Raw genomic sequence first — 20,818 nt, 5'->3', positions numbered from 1 at the left:
ATGTACCCATCACTCAAACAAAATCTTGACTTGACATCCTATGTTTTTTCTATCTTATTTTAATGCTTAGAAGGTTATATTGATGACAAAGATCCCAATATAGACAATGATTTTGATGATATGTAGGTATTTGTTGTAGCATAACTTTTTTGGATGCTAGAGGCCATGAAATGCACAACAATACTAGGAACATAGGCTTGAATATTAGGCTGGCTTGGGGGAAAATTAAAAGTGGGCCAACTAAATAAAAAAAACCAAAAAATAAAAAAATACAATTTTTTTATGTTGCACGGGAAGGTACAAACTGCACAGAATCAGTCCTGAACCGGCCTAGTCTGGTTAGGAGGCCTGGTTCAAACTGGTTTTAGCCCAAAAACGACCGGACCGGTCGGTTCCACAGGTTTCGGTTCAGTTCTGATAACATTGTTGTACCCTAGGGTGTGGGAGTACCTCCCAAGCTACACAAATCAACACTTCCTCTTAACGAGGAAGGTACTTCCACCACTAGTATATCTCTTTATCATCGTCACTGGCGACTCTAGCCCAACTCGTGGTGTTCACCACTGCGGCATACCCTGTGGAATGAACCATGCTCGTCTCGGTAGTGTCTTTGCCACCAGAAGCCTCCTGCTTCTTCCTTTTCTGATAGGCCTTCATGCCATCTCACAATTCCTTCTTGCTAGCTGTAGAAGTCTAATTACTCCCAACTAACCACATGCTCTTCTTGGGATGCAATTCTCCCTTTGAATTTGCATATTCCCACTTGAACTTGGCTCCCTCTAAGCCTCAGGAACCTGCACCTCTTTCGGCTCATGATCTATGGGTTTTCATATCAACTGATATAGGCCATGCTTCCCGACCCCAATGAAAACTCCATCAGAGTTAGAGCCTCTGGGCTTGAGTCTCACTTTCCCATCCTGGAAAATCATCTCAAACCCCTTTGCTTCAATCACTGAGACAAACAACACACTGTATTTGAGCTCCGGTACAAATAGTACATCTTGAACTTGCAACAACTGACTTGATTCCATCCTGAATGGCACAACACCTAATCCAATCTCTTTCTGACTAAGGCGCATCAATGACCGCTATATCCATGGTAATGATTCTGTACGGATAATCTTTTACTAAACCAAGGACTTAAACCTTTCTTGAGTCCATTGAACAAATGTTATGGTACGATCTAGAAATCCTTAAGTTTAATTGTTCCATGACCTTCTTGGTCATAACATTCTTAGATGCACCAGAATCTAGCATGCAATTGTGAAGCAATCTGTCATTTATGTCCAAAGTAAGAAAGAATGACTCATGGTTTTCATTAGTCATATAATAGTTAATGTCTTTTAACTAAATTTATTCATCCTGATTATTAATTCCGTCATCTTTCTGTTGAAGCATACCCAAAGCCCTGAAGAAAGATGCCCTTTGAGAAGGAATTTTTAACAGTTCAAGCAATGGGACAAACATCTTAATGTTATTTATCAATGCGACCCAATCCACATTTAAACCAGATTTGTATATGTCAGCGGGAACTTGATTATTTTGATTTTGACTTTTACCCTTCCTTTGATATGTATAACCTTTATTTTTTGCAAGCTCTAGAACTTGTTCTTGAGAGGGTTTCTTACCATATGCCTAATTAATGGGGTTCTTTTCTTCATTGAAGGTGTTTATTGCGAAGGCTGAAGAAATCATATTGGTACATTGACTTTCATTAGATTCATCTTGACTTGTATCATTATTTTGTTGATTTCTACCTTCCTCTAAGATCCTTCTAGCAAAGGCACATGTGCTTTCTTCATGAAAACTGTGAGAAGGTCTGTAGAAGAGAATAGACTCATCAATTATGTTGGCAAACTCAAGTGGCGTAGGAGGCCTTTGGTCGTTTGAGGAATTCCTTCTTGGCCATTGATTGTTGTTGTTACCCTTGTTATTATTCCGGGGAGGCACATTCTGCGTTTGCATCCTGGTATTCCTTTCCATCTGTATTAATTGATTATGCATGTCACTTATTTGCTTGGCATGCTTAATTTCCATTTCTTTAACCAATCGGGTTAACTCCTTTTTTTGCTTCTGACTTGCCTTTAACTTTAACAAGACCTCTTTCATAACCAGGGATTTCTGACTTTACTGAAGCTTTTTTATCCTTCTCTAACTCTTCAACTATATTTTGGGCATTAGCTAAAGTGACATGGTGAGCCCGTCTTATTTCATACTACACTTCTACATGATAAGCCTCAAGGTATGTTTCTAAGACTGTCTTGTTAGGAGGCTTATAATCCTGAGTCATATCCTTTAACAGTTTGTTGAATCTCTGGTTAAATTCTACCACTGTTTCATTTTCTTTCTTCTTAATGGTATTGAATTCCTTTACCAAGTATTTTCTTTTCCTCCCATCCCCATATTTGTCTCTGAATGCGTTGAGGAGGGTTCCTAGAGAGTTAGAGGAATTATCGACCTTGTTGTGAAACTAGTTAAGTGCACTACCTTCGAATGATAAGACAAATAATTTCATCCTGACATCTTCATGATTATAGTCCATTGAATGAGCATATCTCTGGATGAACACAATGAACTTCTTTATATGTACTTCAATGTTGATAGCATTATTCCCCTCAAAGATTGGCATTCTATTCATAGTTGACTCATTTAGCAGATCATGTGGATAACCCTAAATGTTTGTGAAGTTGCAAGGCCCATAGAGGTCACCCATGATATCTTGATTAGGAGGATTAATAAAAAACAGATGGAGGTCAAGGAGAGCTTCCTGTTCGAGAAAATCTAAACAATCTCTAGAATGTAACTTGTTTAGTCGAGCTCTTAGAACTTTTTCAGGACCGGGAACGGGGTTAACCAGACTACTAGGATTCCTTCTAGAGTACGTTCTAGTGAATGGATGAATAAGTGGAGTTGCCACCCAAACAGAAAACCAACCTAAGATGAGATGATGAAGAATGACAAGAGATGGAAGGTGATTAGAAGATTATGAGAAATTGTCGTAAAGCCGAGGTCCAACAAATTGGTCCCTGACAATGGTGCCAAAAAATGTTGTTGCCCGGATTGTACAGGATCGCAACAACGCTCAAGATGGGGGTTGTCACTCTGATCTCCACCCACTCTTTTCTAGTTGTCTCCCAATAACAGGCTATGGGGGGTAGTCCCTATGAAATGAGGTGAAGGAAAACAATTTGGAAACCAACTAATTTGGGAGATACAGATGAGTGGCCTAGACACTTGGTTAAATTTAAGCAAGATTTATTGATTAGATTAGATTTTTGAGTATGTGACCAGTGCCTTAATGGAGTCACAAATTCTTGCTTATAGTAAATTGGAACCAAATGGCTAGATGGACACCCATTGCTTGAGACGATTGACTAACTTATATGAGATGCAAGTCATAGGACCTATGTGAGATGCAGTGATTGTAATGTCCCAAATGAAAAAAAATTGGAACAAACGCTTGACATAAAATTATCATCTACTTAATAGAAGATTTCCTTGTAAAACCCAATCCATAAATCCATAAATTGTATAAAAATCTCCTTAAAAATCACAACGTGAAGAACATTGAGAAATGCAACAACAAAATCTAGCTTTATTATATAGAATATATATGCCAATACAATAGCTGGAAATGACCCTCCAAGATAATAACACTGACACTGGCCTCCAAATTGAAACATGAAATCAAATAATTGCAACCAGTGAACCCTGAATGGATCCACCAAGGGAAGAGATGGATGCTCGCCCAATCTCACTGAATCGCCCGAGGGTTTCCGTCCTGGGGCTACTGCTAAAGTAGAGAACCACGTTCTCAAACTTCTCCACGAGAAGAAATCTGAAATCCAAGATGCCTCCAAATGATCTCCTCCTCCCCTTTTATAGATCTGATGGATAGATCTCCAAGCCTCTAGAAGCATCTTATTTTATTATTATTTTAGAAGCTCCTCCATTGAATTTATCTTAAGTGACCTTCAATTTTATTTTATTTCACTTAAGTCACTTTTGGCCCATTTTCTCCAATTAATTATTTTTCCTTAATTAAATGATTAATTAAAGTCATTTTTAATTAAGGAAAATGGCAAATCGGCCACCATACTTTCTTTGGCCACTGGAAGTCACTTCTTAACGTCCCATCTTGTAAATCTTCTTGTTTCGGTTCCAACGAGCTATCACGCTGAGTTGTTCTATCAATTAATCTCCTCGGAATGCCACCTCAAGCATAATTAATTAAGTTATGCCCAATAATAATGTTGATTTTTGGAAGTTGTTGGAATGCGACGGAACACGGATGATGGAATATGCTAAGAGAATGCCATCAAATCCCATAAAACTCCTCAAAACTCCATCGGGACCACTGATGACATAAATCTGCTCCACTGACTTGACCATCCCCTGCCTTGGAAATCCACCCTGGCTTTACTAGGAAGAAGGATAAAAATGGGGACATGACAATGCTCCTGCCATAAGATTGCTTGCCCTCAAGCAATCCAAATTTGTGGACCAATCTGGTGACCCGACGCAACTGAGACCCAATGCTTAGATCCCATACGGACCATTGGGTGATGCTCTACTTCTGTGTCATCCCACCATGAACGGACCCCTCAATGCCTGGATCCCAGACCAATCTTTGATTGAACTTGCCATTAACAAAACCTCCTAGATCCCAATGCCACCAAGAACAAGTATCAAGGCTCCAAGGCTCCTGTTGTGTTACAACTCCAATCATGAATGCTGCTCCATTAGGTGAATACCAACTCATCACCTCTCTACAATCCAACCTTAGGCATAGTCCAAGGTCATCCCCACTCTACTGATGTTGGGCTAGTGTTATTGAAACACTAGTGCACTGTCGGTCCACATCCCATTGCTCACTGAAACATATAGTAACCCCCATTGTACTGTGTCTCGAACTAAGGTTGATACTCCATCAAAATGATACCAATTCATGATCTTCCGCCAATCTAATGTATGGACATCTGTGCAAGGGATATGTCTGCTATGATGATACTGGTCCACGCTCAACTCCTGATGCTCTATCTGGTCAATCAAAATATGTCCAAGAAATCTTGCCTCTCTCCCTCTAATGGGAAAAAGTGGGCAAACTGTGCTGCAAGCCCCATCTATGTACTCCTGGAGAGGGTTGCTGCCTGAAAATGTTGCAGCTCGACTAGCTGCCACTACGTCTGTTTGCACCTCATCAATGGGTAGACCCAAAGATGGATGCACCACCATCTCCAACAGCTCCTATCGCTTACTAGCCTCCTGCAAAACTACCTCGTCAATCTCCAACACCTCCTGAGGACAAGTCTCTGCAAACACTGCCTCCCTGGAGGCTGCCTGCACATCTGCCTACTCCACTCCAATGGCTAGCCTCAAGGGTGTCTTCTCACCCTTCATCATGGGCTCAACATGAGCCTCTAGTTGACTATCAAAAAATGGCCCACCCTGCACACTGTGTATCAACTGTCTCATGCTCCTCTATGTGCTCTTTATGCTGAATCATCAATTGCTCATCTCTTTCCCTTATGGGAACAATTGGTAGCTCTTCATACTCCTCTACCACACGTGGGTGCATATCTGGGCTATTGTCATCAACTCCACACGACCGCTTGTTCTCTTCAGAGGTATCATCTATGAACCTAAGGACTCGTCCAAAGAAGAGTCCTCACCCTGAAAGTTAGAAGGAATCTCCTCCTGCTCTACCTCTGTCATCTCCTCAACATCACTCAAGCATGAGTGGTTAGGTCCCCAAGGTCCCTTGCAGACAAAGCAAAGTCCCTTCCTCCTCATCTCATTCTTGCTGCATGATCCCCCAAACCTGAGTTGCTCCTCCCTAGTCAACTGTCTCCTGAACAACCCAATGTTCTACTCAACCAACCTCTTAGCTAGTTCATAAGCAGCAGGTGAGACCAACTGTTCTCTCCTCCAAACGGACAACAATCGAGATTGCAACTCCCAACAAATGGCATCACAACCTCTCATACATGATGACAGGATGGACTGCATGTGTGCTATGACTGTATTGGAATGATGTTTTCCAATGCTGAAGAAGCATTGGAACATTTGCAAGATCAAACCATCACACTCTAGATCTAACATGATTTCATATGTCCTGGTCATGGCCATAATTTTCAGAACCTGAAGCGTCTTCCCAAATGTAGGGACCTGCACTGTTGTCCAAGTCCTAAAAAGTCTCTACTATCAGCATGAAAACTCTCCTCATAACTTCATAATTGAAAGGAGATATAGGTGCAGTCAGTCTCATGGTGTGACTGAGACAAGATGCAACTGGAAGTCTAACCCTTTCACAAGGTTCCTCTAAGAACTTGGGTTGTATGAGAGAAAGCATAGCTGGTCTTAGAGCACAAATTAATTTCTTCCCTTCTAGCTAACTCATTTTGGAAAAGAGGGCATCTAGTTCATCAATTTTGAAGAGAATCTTCCATGCGACTCTCACGTGCTTCAAGTCTGTCCCAAGTGCAAATATTTTGTGCCCTATTTCCTGCCCCTTCTACACAGCTCTTGGCCGTTCATTTGGAAGAACGACATAGATCCTTTTTGACTAAGGTCTGCTGTACAATTTTGTTTTCTGGTTTAATGATGCATGGTGGTTCAAGGAACCAACTTCTGTGGTTAATCTTCTCAATTTGTTTAGTAGTTCCTTCATGGTTCAGCCCAATGATGACAAGAACAAATGAGGCCCCTGTTTTATGAGTTGGTTATATTTCTTAGTGAAGTGTTCTAGCAAACAGTTTGTTGACTATAAAATTCTTTCCCTTCTGATTGCAAAAAATTCCACAATTCCTGGGTTTGTGCTTAGAAATTTTACTGGTACTTTTTGTCAAACAGTTCAAATACACACTGTTGTAGGTGATAGGTATTTACTGGTATCAAATACAGGTATATACTGGGGCATTTATAAAAGAACCAGTCTCAGACCAACTGCTGGTATGTCATCTCATACTCAGAAATTTGTAGCATCATTAATAAACTCATATCAAGACCGTATTAGACAATACATGATAATTTACCCCACATAAATCTTCAATAATTGCATAACAGAGATACAAGAGGAACCTGGTATGTATTGATTGTTGCAGAGGCCACCTTCCAAAGAAATTTCCACCATATGTGAAGCAAAGCACGCTGTCCCAGAATGCAGCCACTAGTTCTGACCTTTAAATGCTGCCCACAAACTTATGGCCAACGCAGCACCAAAAACAATGTAACACGCACAAGTTAAGCCCATGAACAGTCTGGTATGACACGGTGGTGATTGTGACTCTTTAATGAAATTCGGCCTTGGTACCAGATCTGAATCACAGATTTGTCCTAGGGACCAAACTTGTCCCTGACACTTTGAAATTTCTGAAAATTTAATTCAAGCAGCTCCAGAAAAATACCAAACTTGCGCTGCACAGACTTAGTCTACCATGAAACAGGATTCAGCTTTGAATTACACGTGTCTCAACATTAATTCCTCTGCAATCTGAGTTGATCTCCTTTAATCGCAATGAAGCAGTCGTAGAGTGCTCACACCAGTTTAGATTGGAAAGTGTATCGCTGAGGTCTCAACGCTCCACTGTTAAATTATTTCTGGTGATTGCGCAAACAATGTGTTGTCAACGTTTCGACTAATTCGGCTCTCGGCGAATTGGCAACTTTCGGTCCTGGGCAGTGAATTGGCGGGCTGGATTATACTTGAGTACAACCTCTGACACGAAAGCGGTTCGACCACTGCAATATGGCACGACGTCCCTGTTATTGGAGCGACCTCTCCTTTGTATTAGATTTACCTTTACTGGTGCTCGACTGTCAATAAGCGTTGCGTGCATATTGAAATTGGAATGGGCTAGGAGAGATAATAGGACTGTGTCCAATAATTACTCGGTTTTGATGCGAAAATATAATTGGTGGCTCGCCTTTTACAGAATTCGACCCTTGACGACCCACGAACTTAGTGTTCCAACATAACCAGTGGCTGGTGCAAAAATTTCAACCACCATAATTTATCTTCGGCCTTTGGCGCCCTTTGTAATTCGCACAGTAGAATTTTCTCGACTCCTAACCTGTCGCACAATAGGCTCGATGCTCTTGAACTGTTTTCACGCACTCCTGTAGTGATGGCGTCCTTCTTAGCGACAACCCCACTCTTGCACAACTTGATTGGGGTGTGATTCCAATCAACCGGAATTTTGGACGTCATCGCGAGATCAATGCGCTGCTGCCCACACAAGAAAAAAAACTGGGCAGTGATCGATCAATTTACTTGGCTTTGTGTCGGTCTTGGACCAACAATGGTAGCGATCAACTGATCTTGATGGGAAACGACTCGGTCAAATACTTATGCGGTGGGCAGCGTTGATTTTTGGCAATTCGTGATCCCTCTCAGCGTACTGACGTGGAAATCTCGGGTCCGAACATGGAAATTCGACCCTTCTTCGTCGGCCCCTTTAGTCGTTTACTGCTACCAATAATTTCTGCTTGGGAACAATTCTTCAACCTGTCACAATTCAGAACTCACAAAGAAGTCGACTTGATTTTGTTTTGAAATTTGCTCGTGGGCTGTATGCAATTCGGTTGAAATCAATTTAGTCGTTCTGGAGGTGGGACTGTGATCTGCCTGTAATTGATGATATCGCCTGTTTGCTTAATGGAGAATTGGCTCGGAATGACAGTGGATTAGAGTGCAACCAGATGACCCTGGACACTTTTCATATAACTCGCTTTTCCAAAACCCTGACAACAATAAAAATTAAAATTAATCCAAGGCCTGATAACTTTAGACTTGGCCACCTTTTCAAAAAAAAAAATTAATCCGCTCACCAAATTTGAGCGTTTAATACTGCCTCTCCGCCCTGCTCCACTATAAGCCTCGGCTTCATAACATTTGCCGACTCCATGAATAATCGGTCCTTGTATAATATATTGGGTCGAATGATTTGCCCCAAAAAATATAGTGCAATGATTTTGATCCCGATAGAAGCTACTCAATCTCCGACAAAGTAGTATTAGCGTTCCAATAGCTTTGAACAAGTTGAAACCCCTTGAACCATAATAGCGGCAACAAAAAACTGAAAACCCACACGATGAGCCAAAAACTTGGTTCTTATACCCATTGTAATGTCCCAAATGAAAACAATTTGGAACAAACCCTTCACATAAAATTATCATCTACTTAATAGAAGATTGCCATGTAAAACCCAAACCATAAATCCATAAATTGTATAAAAATCTCATTAAAAATCACAACGTGAAAAACAATGAGAAATGCAACAACAAAATCCAGTGTTATTATATAGAATATATATGCCAATACAATCGCTAGAAACGACTCTCCAAGATAAAAACACTGAAATTGGCCCCCACACTGAAATAGGATATCAAATAACTGCAACCTGTGAACCCTGAATGGATCCACCAAGGAAGAGATCGGTGCTCGCCCACTCTCACTGAATCACCCGAGGGTTTCCGTTGTGGAGCTTCTGCTAAAATAGAGAACCACGTTCTCAAACCTCTCCACAGGAAGAAATCTGAAATCAAAGATGTCTCCAAATGATCTCCTCCTCCCCTTTTATAGATCTGATGGATAGATCTCCAAGCCTCCAAAAGCATCTTATTTTATTCCTTTATTATTATTCTAGAAGCTCTTCCATTGACTTTATCTTAAGTAACTTTTAATTTTATTTTATTTCACTTAAGTCACTTTTGGCCCATTTTTTCCAATTAATTATTTTTCCTTAATTAAATGACTAATTAAAGTCATTTTTAACTAAGGAAAATGGAAAATCGCCCACCATACTCTCTTCGGCCACTGGAAATCTCTTCTCAGCATCCCATCTTGTAGACCTTCTCTTTCCGGTTCCAACAAGCTATTACACTCAGGTGTTCCATCAATTAATCTCCTCGGAATGCCACCTCGAGAATAATTAATTAAGTTACACCCAATAATAACGCTGATTTTTGAAAGTTGTCGGTATGCGACGAAACGAAAGACAAAATGTGTTGATGATGGAATATGCCCAGCTAGTGTTGCAGGGGAGCGCCCCCCCTCCCCCTCGATCTCGCTCCCAGTCTACGCTCCGGGCAGGAGTGACTCGGGAGCGCGCTTTTGGAAAAAAATATCCGCTCCCTGCCAATTTCGAGATCGAAATCACTCCCGTTGCTCCCATCGCCCCGGGAGTGATTTTTAAAGCCCGGGAGTGGTCGGGGAGCGATCGCTTCTGACCGCTCCTAGGCTTTAAAAATTGCTCCCAACGGGTGAGCTACGCGGAAAAAAAAATCGCGCGGAATTTTTTATTTTTCGTCGGAAAAAAGAAGAAGCAGTGGTTGGAAAAATTAAAGGGAGGGAAGGGAAGGAGGCAGGGAATATAAATAAACCCTCCCTTAAATGAATTCATTATTTTAGAAATGAGAGTGAGAGTGAGAGCAAGAGAGAGCAAGTGAGAGTGAGAGCAAGGAGCAAGGAGCAAGCAAGGAGCAAGGAGAGAGCAAGGAGCAAGGACTTGCAAGGGGAGATTGGAGGCCAAAGAGGTAGGCTCTATTCTAGCAATTTTTTTTAATGTTCATAACTTCATTCCTAAATAAATAAATAATTTTTTTTTTTCCCATTTCCATTCCCATTCCATTTTTTTGTAGATTCAAAACTTCAAATTTCAAACATCATGGTTATATTTCTTGGCATTTTCTTCTTCTTGGTTTCTTTTTTGGTTATTCTGGTGCTGGAGAGTAGAAAAAGGAGGGTTGAAAATGAAGAAGGGGATGAAGAAGTGGGTCATAGTGGATTTGATGAAAACCCCGGAGAGGAGGAGCTCGAGGAGAGTGAACATGAGTCTCAAAAAAATATACAAGACCAAACTCCATTATGGAAATATGTTAATAGGCCTGAAGCAGGGAAAGGGGGTGGAACCACTAAATTTCATTGCCCCCATTGCAACAATAATTACACAAGTTCATACACTCGTGCCAGAAAGCACCTCTGCGGGAAAAGGCCATGGGATGGAGATAAACAAATAGGAATCAAAATTTGTACAGGTGTGTCAGCAACAGATAGAGCCAAATACTAAGGGAAGAGGAGGAAACCCAATACAAATCTAAAAAATCGAAGGGTTTCTTTGAACCAAGCTCACAATCATATGCACAAAGAATTCCTTTAGCATCCTCCCAAGGCAGTGGATATGGAGGCACAGGGTCACCAAGTTTAAGGCGTAGAAGAATATCAGATTTCCTTGATGAACGGTGTAGGAATGATGTGGATTCAAAAGTTTACAGGTTTCTCTATGCATGTGGGATACCATTCAATGTTCTTCATTCACCTTATTGGCACAAAATGGTTTGTGCCATAAATGATGCCCCTAAAGGATACAAGAGCCATGGGTATGACAAGGCTAGAACCGTTGGACTTGATCATGAAAAAGCAAAAATATCACATTCTTTGAGTAGAATGACAAGGTCTTGGACTGACCATGGGGTGTCCATTGTATTTGTGATGGATGGACAAATGTAAAAGGCAAGTCATTGATAAGTATTCTTGTTGTGTCTGTTAGTGGTGCCATCTTTCTTTCAGCGTATGATTACTCAGACAAGTTCAAGACCGGCATTAACATTGCAGAACCATTACTTGAAACAATTGACCGTATTGGGCCATACAATGTCATCCAAGTCATCACTGATAATGCTCCTAATTGTAAGGCAGCGGGAGCAATTATTGAGGATAAATACCCCAACATATTTTGGTTTAGGTGTTTGGTTCACACAATGAACCTTTTGATGCATGATATTGTTAAGAACAAAAACGAACAATACAAATGGATTGGTGATTTGTACAACAGAGGCAAAGAAATGATAAAATTTATTACAAATCGTAGCAATACCCATGGCCTTTTCCGCAGTCACTCAAGATTTGAGTTGTTGAAGATTGCGAGGACTAGATTTGGTAGCTATTACCTCACCTTCAGGTGCCTTTTGAAGGTAAGAGAGTCATTGGCTAGCATGGTATCAAGTCCACACTGGCAGGTATTAAAGGAAATGGCTACAAATGTAGCTGACAGGCAAGGTTTTGAACAGGTGGAGGAGACCACTCTTGATGGTATGTTTTGGGCACGTGTGAGGCAAGTATTGGATTTCACCAAGCCCGTTTATCACATGATTCGGTTTGCAGATACAGATAAACCAGTGATTGGCGAGGCAGATGGATACCATGTTGGGGCAAATAAAAAATATTGTTCATAAAAATGATCCCAACTTGTATACACTGATTCACGATTGTGTATGTGTACGGTGGGATAAACTTAATGTTCCACTACATGCCTTGGTGTATATCCTTACGCCAAAATACTACTCTGCATCTTGGTTGGGCCAACCTGCACCAGGGGGTGGGGTTAGGGTTAAACCCCATATAGATGAAGAGGTATCTACAGGATATTTGCAAGCATTAGACAAGTTGATACTTGACAGGGAGGAATGTGCTAGTCTGCGTCTTGAATTAGGTAGATACTTCAGTTGCACTGGTTTGTTTGGTACCTTCCATGCAATGGAAGATAGAGACAGATTTGATGCTCTCACATGGTGGGAAGCATATGGCGGCCAGGGACTTTTGCCAAAATTGGAAAAAAAAGTTCTCTCACAGGTTGTAAATACTTCTTTTGCAGAGAGGTGTTGGAGCACCTACAGCTTCATACATAATGTGAAAAGAAACAAACTCAATGAAAACCGGGCAGAAAGCTTGGTTTATGTGCACTACAACTTGAGGTTGTTGAGTCATTATTGTGATCGGGCTTATGAGGATCCAACATATAAAATTTGGGACAACCACCCAGAGGATGATAATTTGGAGGATGGCACTATACATCTTGAAGAACTGGAAGGCACTATCCAAGGCCTTCAAGATCCCCTGGTCAAAATTTGTTGAAACTTTGGTATCAAGTTGCCACCTGAAAAATAGAATTTTTGAGCTTCAAAATTTACAAAACCACCAAGTATTCAGTCCAAAACTTCAGATCTAAGGTTTTAGGGCAAATTAGGGTAAAAGAGACCAAGAAGAGGCAACACTAGGCCAAGGAAGGCCAACGTTTGGGGATAAAGGGGCTAGGATGATAGAGCATGGGTCAACAAGGCTGGAAAAGGCCACAAGAAGGCAACAATGAAGGAGGAGGAGCCTCAAAGGCTTGATGCAGGGCAGAAAAGGCTCAAAAAAGGAAGATGCTGGGGTTTTGGGGCTCAAAGGGCCACGACAAGCCCTCAAGAGTAGTCATCTAGCCTTCTAGAGAAACGCTGAGGCCAAAAAAGGCCACTACTAGCCCAAAAATGGGCTTAAACCCTTTGCGCAGGGAGAAAAGGCGGCCGAGGCCTCTAGGCCTCACGGCCTGCCTCAGAGAGACCACAAACGTTAATATAGGAGGAGAAAGGGTTGACGCTGGGGCTTGGGACGCGGACACTGGCCAAGGAGAGGGCGGATTTAGTCTCGGGAGGGCTGAAAAGTGAAACCCTTGTCTCGATTTTTTTTTCTTCCTTTGGATTTGAATTTTTCCCAAAAATCTTCAGTGAATGACCCTGCAAAATTGTCTAGAGACTAGATCTTACCCTCAAGGGCTTAGATTTAGCTCTTCTTCCACTTGATCCCTTGATCCAACCTGAAAAAATAAAAAATAAAACACCCAAACCCCAAATATATACAAAATAAATCTAAAAAACCCCAACCCAAGTTAGAGAAATAATTTACAATTAAAATTAAAAAATTATTTTCCAAATTATACAAGGGTTTTTTAAATGAATTTTGATAAAATATTTTTTATAATATTTTTCCTTTGAAGAATGACTATAAATGCTTTAGAAAATTTATGCTCACTGTAGCCTTAGCGAAGATTTAGTCCGCTATATAAAAACTAGGGATCTAAGCAAAATGATCCTTGCCCACAGTCTGCGACTTCGAGACCAAGGATTGAGTACCTGCAAACACTATGTATTATCTCAAAATAATCACATAAAGCACAACATAGGAAGCCCATAGTCAATACATACCATAGATCAACGAACAAAAACACCTCAAGTTGCACCCCAAAGTCTTTTATTATAGCAGAAAAAATAGTTCCCAGCGAGACAATAGTTTACAAAAATGCTTCAGCAACAATATTCTACTAGAGATCAAGATGCTAGAGACTCAAATGACTCTCTAATTTATAGATAAATCCTCCAAATGGAAAAATAACGGCTAGTTTTTTTGATCATTGTCAAAATAATCTTAGCCGTTGATAAACAATTCAAAATCTTTTAATCTTGGCCCTTGATTTTTTATTTTTGAGGAATTTTCGAATTTACCATTTAATTTCATTTTAATTAGCTCAAAATTAATTATTTTGAGCTAATTTCCTAAAAAATTTGACTTTGACTTAACCACCAGGGTCCAAGGGTCAATTTTCTTGAAATATACAATATTCCTATGTTGCATGAGTTTTTAGAACGTGGGAACGTTGGGAACTTGGGTATGGGTGTCTGGAACGACTAGAGGTTTCCCCAAAATTTATAGGAAACGACTAATCGAGAGCGATAATATTATATAATAAAAAATATATATATTTTAATTATATAATTTATATAATAATTAAAATTAATATTGAATCAAAATATTCAAATATTAAAATCAATTAAATATATAAATAATAAATATATAATCTCTCTTATATATAAATATATTCTCTGGGTGTCTCTCTCCTTGAGTCTCCCTTTTATATATATAAAATGTTAAGTTCATTATTGGTTCTCTAACACATGACGAGTCTTTGAAACAATCCGGCTTAAAAATACAAAGGAACAATATTAAATATGTTTCTCTAGTTATTCTTAAGAGAAAAAGCAAAGCAACTCTAATGTTTAAGCATTGACTGCCACATACAATATGCACACACAATCTTCTGTGATATATATACATAAACAACAAAATAAATACTCATTAGCATGACATCCCAAATATCGCCCTTACATCAAGGTGACACACGCTTCCTTCACCCACCAAGAGATTGCTCCAGATTCTCAATTAAGGATATCGGTGTTAAGGATGTCTTTGGCCTTTCTTCCTGCGAAGGTTTCAACATAGATTCATGTTTTGTGGGTAGTTCAACGTATTTCTCTATAGGCTTTGTATTCCTCAACCCCAAGGAACGCCGAAACTCCAAAAAAACAGTCTTAAAAGTTCCCAGAACTTTCCCAAGCTCCCATTGCAACTCCCGCTGAAAAGGTAATGTTCCCATACAGTTCCAAAGATCCCGGGAGCGAGTGAACCATTGGAATGGGTTTCCCACCTCTCGGGAGCAGTTCCGGTGTAACAGAGCAATATTCCCTTGGTGGAGGACCTTTAAAAATTGACTCTTTTAAGACCCACGAATTTTTCCATTTGGAGAATTTATTTTCCTAAGACAATTTAAATTTGACTCTAATTAATTAATTTTCTGGCTTAGGATTTAATTTTATTTTGCCAGAAAAATTAATTAATTTACACATGAGGGGATTTAATTATTTTTCCAACCCTCTAATACATAAGATTTTTCATTTACAAGACTCAAAGAGGGAATACACATTTGGCTTAGACCCTCAAGACACATAACCCATCTGCGACACAATATGATCTAGTAAACCAAGTGATTTGTAATAAAATAATTAAACCAACTAGCTTAAATTATTCCCAAACCACTTTTACATCAGACTCGACTAAAAACATTAGGACTCACCTAATAATCCGACAATAAATTTTACCCTAGCTTTGGGGTTTAAGTTGGAGGGAAAAAACTCTTCTGATTAGCCGTGTCTAGAAACACAAATAATCAGTGAGGTTAAAAAACCTCCTATGATGGAATTCGTCATCAAAATTATAGGCTTACCTAGGTTGTTACATACACTCAAGGTTTTACTAAGATCATTTAAATTAGATAACTTGCAAAATGGGATAGCCATGACTCGTGGATTGCTGATATGCTATGTTACCGGATCCGTCAGGCCTAGCGGCTGGATCCGCGGATCAGATACGGATTCGGATCCGGATCCACGAAGATCCGCCCCGCCCAACATTTGTTTGTGTATAATATGGTTTGACGTCAGCACACATTTCCAAATTATATTTCAGCGCAGAATCTAGAAAGAAAATGTCAGTGGATGAATAACCCGATATTGGAAAAATCAGTCGTGCCGGAGTTCATTAATCTATGTGTATATGGTTTGATGTCAGCACATATTTTCAAATTATATCTCAGTGCAGAATTCCAGAAAGAAAATGTCAGCGGATGAATAACGCTATATTGGAAAAATCAGCCGTGGGAATAATTAAGAGAGTTCATTAATTTCAAGATTATAAACCTGCGGTTGACCATAGTATAAACTTTATTTCAAGATTATAAGATATGGATGTTGGGATATTCTAATTAAAGTATATGTTTATTTTAGAAGTTTGATGAAGTTCGTTCTATAAAGTAACTTCATCTAATTTAAATATAATAATTATTAAATTATATGTTTATTTTAAAAGTTTCATAAAGTAAGTTTATTTAATTTAAATATAATAACTAGTAATTAATGTTTCTGTTACATTAATTGTAATATATTAAATTAATAATCATTTTTTTCATCTGAAATTAATAATTATTTTAAAAATATTATATAGAAGTTTAATATTTAAAATTTTAAACAGAAATTATAATTTTTATTTTATTTTATACAAATTTAATTAATATTTATAAATAATATATTAATTCTGATACTATTTATCTAATATATCTAATATATATTTTTATAGGTACTATATATAAAAACTATATATTTAAAAATTAATATATGTTTTTATTTTATTTTTATATAAATTTAATTTTTAAAAATTATAAAATATTTTATATTGTTTGTACTTGCCGTATCCGGATCCTGGCTTTTCAAAAAACTGGCGGATCCGTATCCGAATCCGGATCCGAATCCTGGTAACTTAGCTGATATGTGATCTGATCTTTGTTGAAAAAAATGGTATTTCCGCTTCCCTAGAACTTTGACAATTTGAGTGCAACATGGAGTAAAACCACCCTGATGCTCTGCTGCTTTCTTCTTTATTAATCTTAAATATATTTGACATAGTTTAGCTGGCCCCTACCAGCTAGGAAGCCCCAACTCCCTCCGTAATATTTGCTGGCCACTACCAACACGGAGCCACCATTCCAACAACAGTTTGCTGGCCACTACCAACTAGAAAGCCCCAGCTCCTCTTAGCAAGCCACCACTTATCAGAGGCTCCAACTTCCACAATCACTATGGGCCACCCTTTCATAGATTTTTGTACTAGACCTAGATAAAATCATCAACATAAACTCCTCACAACCAACTCAACTCATCAAAACTCACAACAATAACCCACTCTCACTATCAACACAAAGCAACAACATACACTCCAATACCCATCAACAAACTATGACTCAATCATGCATCTTACTGCCATACAAATGCTTGTAGCCCACTACAACAATAACACAATGATATAGGCATACACCAGCAATACATTAAAAAACTCTATACAATCAACAACCAATCTCTGCTCATGATGAACTCATACAAAACTAACAACCACATCTCAACAATAATCAACCTCTGACAATAACATATGACCAATACATCAATACAAATAGGCACTTAGCCATACACGCACTACCAGCAGCATATAAACTCACTCTGCCCTCCATACATGATACTATGTTACATAAAGATTGTGACAATACAAGGCTCAATAACAATATACAAGAGATTTGTAGCATATATATATATATATATATATATATATATATATAACTAACACTACAATGAACCTAACTGCACAATGTATGAGTATCTAAACAAAACTCTGTCCATCAACCCTTCTCTCTATGTCGTCAGCTTTTCTACAACTTGATCCATTATTGCACAACACTTTTATCTATAGATAAATCACACATACTGACAAATCTGTACTTTGGCTCAATCAAACTCTACCATTTACCTCAAATTGCAGACATACACAGTGAGCAATCGATTCTTCATTCACCTAAACTCTAGATTTCACCATGGCTTAGATCAATTGCACATCATTATGGTACATACACTAAGCAACCAACACATTACTATTTTCCTCACATTGACAATATAGATTGTCGTAACCAATTGCTGTTCGATTGACAAAATGATATATATAATTTTCTTGCCCAACGCTCATTCAATGGACTGAATCGACTTGATCAACGACTGTAATAGAGCAATCAATGCGTTCCACTTGGTAGACCATGTCAAACCTTAAAAATCGACTCGATGACCAAATCGGCTGTGATTAACTTGGACCACATCAGACAATTACTAAAACATTCATTGTGTTCCATGACAAAGATTACATGTCAATTCACATTTGAAACTAATTTGTTTAGTTCACCAACTTTAGACCAATTCAAACAGGCAATTCAAGTGGGTTAAGTGTGACTATTTCAGGCCCCTTTGATCGCAACCAAACCTTGGAAATTCCATTGGTTTAAGCCCGAGGTAGTTTCTTTCGCACCCTATAAGCAGTGCCACGAGCATAGAACAGGGAGCCTGCAGCAAGTGCCGTAGGCACACAAGGGTAAGACTGTGGCAACCTGGCAGTGCTGTAGTGTCAGAGTGCTAAGACTGCCACAGTCTCTGTATACTGGGAAAATTGAAGGATTCACTACCCAGATCTGCTTCTAGTTGCAACACCATCATCATTCCACTGCAGAGGATCAGTTCAATCACTTGTTGCACCAACAGCTCATCAGTCAACCACCTGCACTCAATAACTCATCAAAAGCCATCAGGTTGACATTAATGCCAACACTGCCAAAACATTGGCAATGATCTCTCGTGGTATCTGAATCTGGTAAATATTTCTTTATGCAGAAAATATGCTACTGCTTGCTTTGTTGCAATTGGGAGTGCTTTTTCTTCCAACCACTTTGTAACATATTCTGTGCAAACTAGGATGTAGGAGTTTCATAGAGAAGGAGGATTGATTGGTCCAACAAAGTCAAGAGCCCATTCATTTCATCTTATTGTACAAGCCTTCCCATGCATTAACAATTGTCAAATCTCTTTACATACTGTTTGGCATCCCAGAATATTGTGGGTCAGTATTGGCCTTGATGGAGTACTTTATATTCGGTCCTCTTGTCTACAAAGTGGCCCTCACAAGGACCATCATGGAAAGCTCTTAATATAGCGTAGATCTCATCCTCTTGCACACATCACTAGATAATGAGATTTGGGCTTGTATAAAAGAGACATTTGTCGATCCATGAAAATCTCCAGCTTTGCCTGATGATCTTTTGTCGTTCTTTTGGCGATAATGAGGTGGGTGTTTTTCTACAACGAAGTAATTAGCAATATCTGCAAAATATGGTGAGTTAATAGATACTGCAAAAAGATGTTCATCAAGAAATGAATCTTCAACAAGTGGCTTGTTCTCATTTGTTGTAAGCCTAGAAAGAAAATATTCCACTACATTATCTTTTTTTGGTTTATTTAAGATGGTTATGTCAAATTCTTGCAATAGTAACAACCATCTAGTTACCTTGCCATAAGTGATAGGTTTGTTCATTAGATATTTAATGGTGGCATGGTTAGTATGTAATTTTACTGGGTATCGGTTATATAGTGCAAAAATTTATTAGTAGCATGACTCACTACAAGAAACTTGTTTTCTATTACCGTGTAGTTTAGTTCTATGATAGAGAGATTTTTACTAATAAAGTATATTGTGTACGGATGATTTTCCTCTTGTTGCCCCAAGACAACTGTAATAGCAGTATTCGATGCATTTGTAGATATGTGAAATGGGGGGGACCAATTGGGTCCTATCAAGATAGGACCCTTAGATACTCTGGATTTCAATTCTTCGAAGGCACGCTGGTAGTTATTTGTCCACACAAATTCAACATTTTTGCTAAGTAAGAAAATAAAGGATGAGTTATTCTAAAAAATATTCAATAAAATGTCGACAATAACTAGCATGTCCAAGAAAACTTCGAACCTCTTTTTGAGTCCTAGGAGTAGGCAAGTCTAATATTATCTTGATTTTTGCTGGATCCACTTTGATGCCCTTTGAAGAAATATGATGCCCTAGCATGATACCCCTTCTATTAACATCATTAAGCATTTTATGTTACTGAGGGCTACATGAGATTCCTTACACCTGATTAATACTTTTTCTAGATTATCTAATGCCACATCAAAGTCATCACCATAGGTGGTAAAGTCATCCATATAAACTTCCACACAATCATGAATCAAGTCAGAGAATATTCCAATTACAGCTCTTTGGAAAGTTGTGGGATTACAATGTCCAAATGGCAGAAAACAACAGGAAATTGTCCCCCAAGGACAAGTGAACATGGTCTTATCCTGGTCTTCTGGAGTGATTTGAATCTGGTTGTATCCACTAAATCCATCGAGGAAAGAGAAGTACTTGGTCAATGAATGGTAGTGGGAATTGGTCTTTTTGGGTGGCTTTGTTGAGTTCTTTGTAATCAACACAAATTCTCGACTTGCCATTCTTTTTAGGCACGATGACAAGAGGGGAGACCCGTTGACTGTTAGAAATGGGGTAACTAAATTAGCTGAAAGCAATTTCTGCATTTTGCAACTCTTCTTTAACTATGTCCCACAAAGCAAGATTCATTCGTCACTGCGGTTGTCAAATGGTTCTGGAATCCTCCTTGATATAGATGTAGTGAGTGCACAAATCAGGATGGATGGCCTTCATGTTAGTATAGTTCTAGGTAAAAGCATTACCTTGCTTTTGTAAAACCTTGAT

At 38.9% G+C, this 20,818-nt stretch overlaps 1 protein-coding gene and 1 long non-coding RNA gene across 2 annotated transcripts in view; one reads left to right on the top strand and one right to left on the bottom strand.

Annotated features, from left to right (window-relative positions):
• Positions 1 to 20,818, top strand: part of LOC149238329 (uncharacterized) — a 43,648-nt gene that overhangs the window by 10,691 nt on the left and 12,139 nt on the right. The gene's annotated exons all lie outside the window — the stretch shown is intronic.
• LOC149238330 (uncharacterized) lies at positions 7,552 to 9,198 on the bottom strand. Its single transcript, XR_016246374.1, has 2 exons — positions 8,830 to 9,198; positions 7,552 to 8,742 (listed from the first exon to the last, which is right to left on the bottom strand). It is a non-coding gene; the product is annotated as an uncharacterized LOC149238330 (long non-coding RNA).

The sequence above is a fragment of the Pinus tabuliformis genome, chromosome 8 (assembly GCF_031772625.1).
Source record: "Pinus tabuliformis cultivar Carrire ecotype Pingquan chromosome 8, CPIR1, whole genome shotgun sequence".
In the NCBI taxonomy this organism is placed as follows: Eukaryota; Viridiplantae; Streptophyta; class Pinopsida; order Pinales; family Pinaceae; genus Pinus; species Pinus tabuliformis.
Note: the sequence above shows the minus strand (reverse complement) of the source record. Positions and strands in the feature narration are given on the sequence as shown.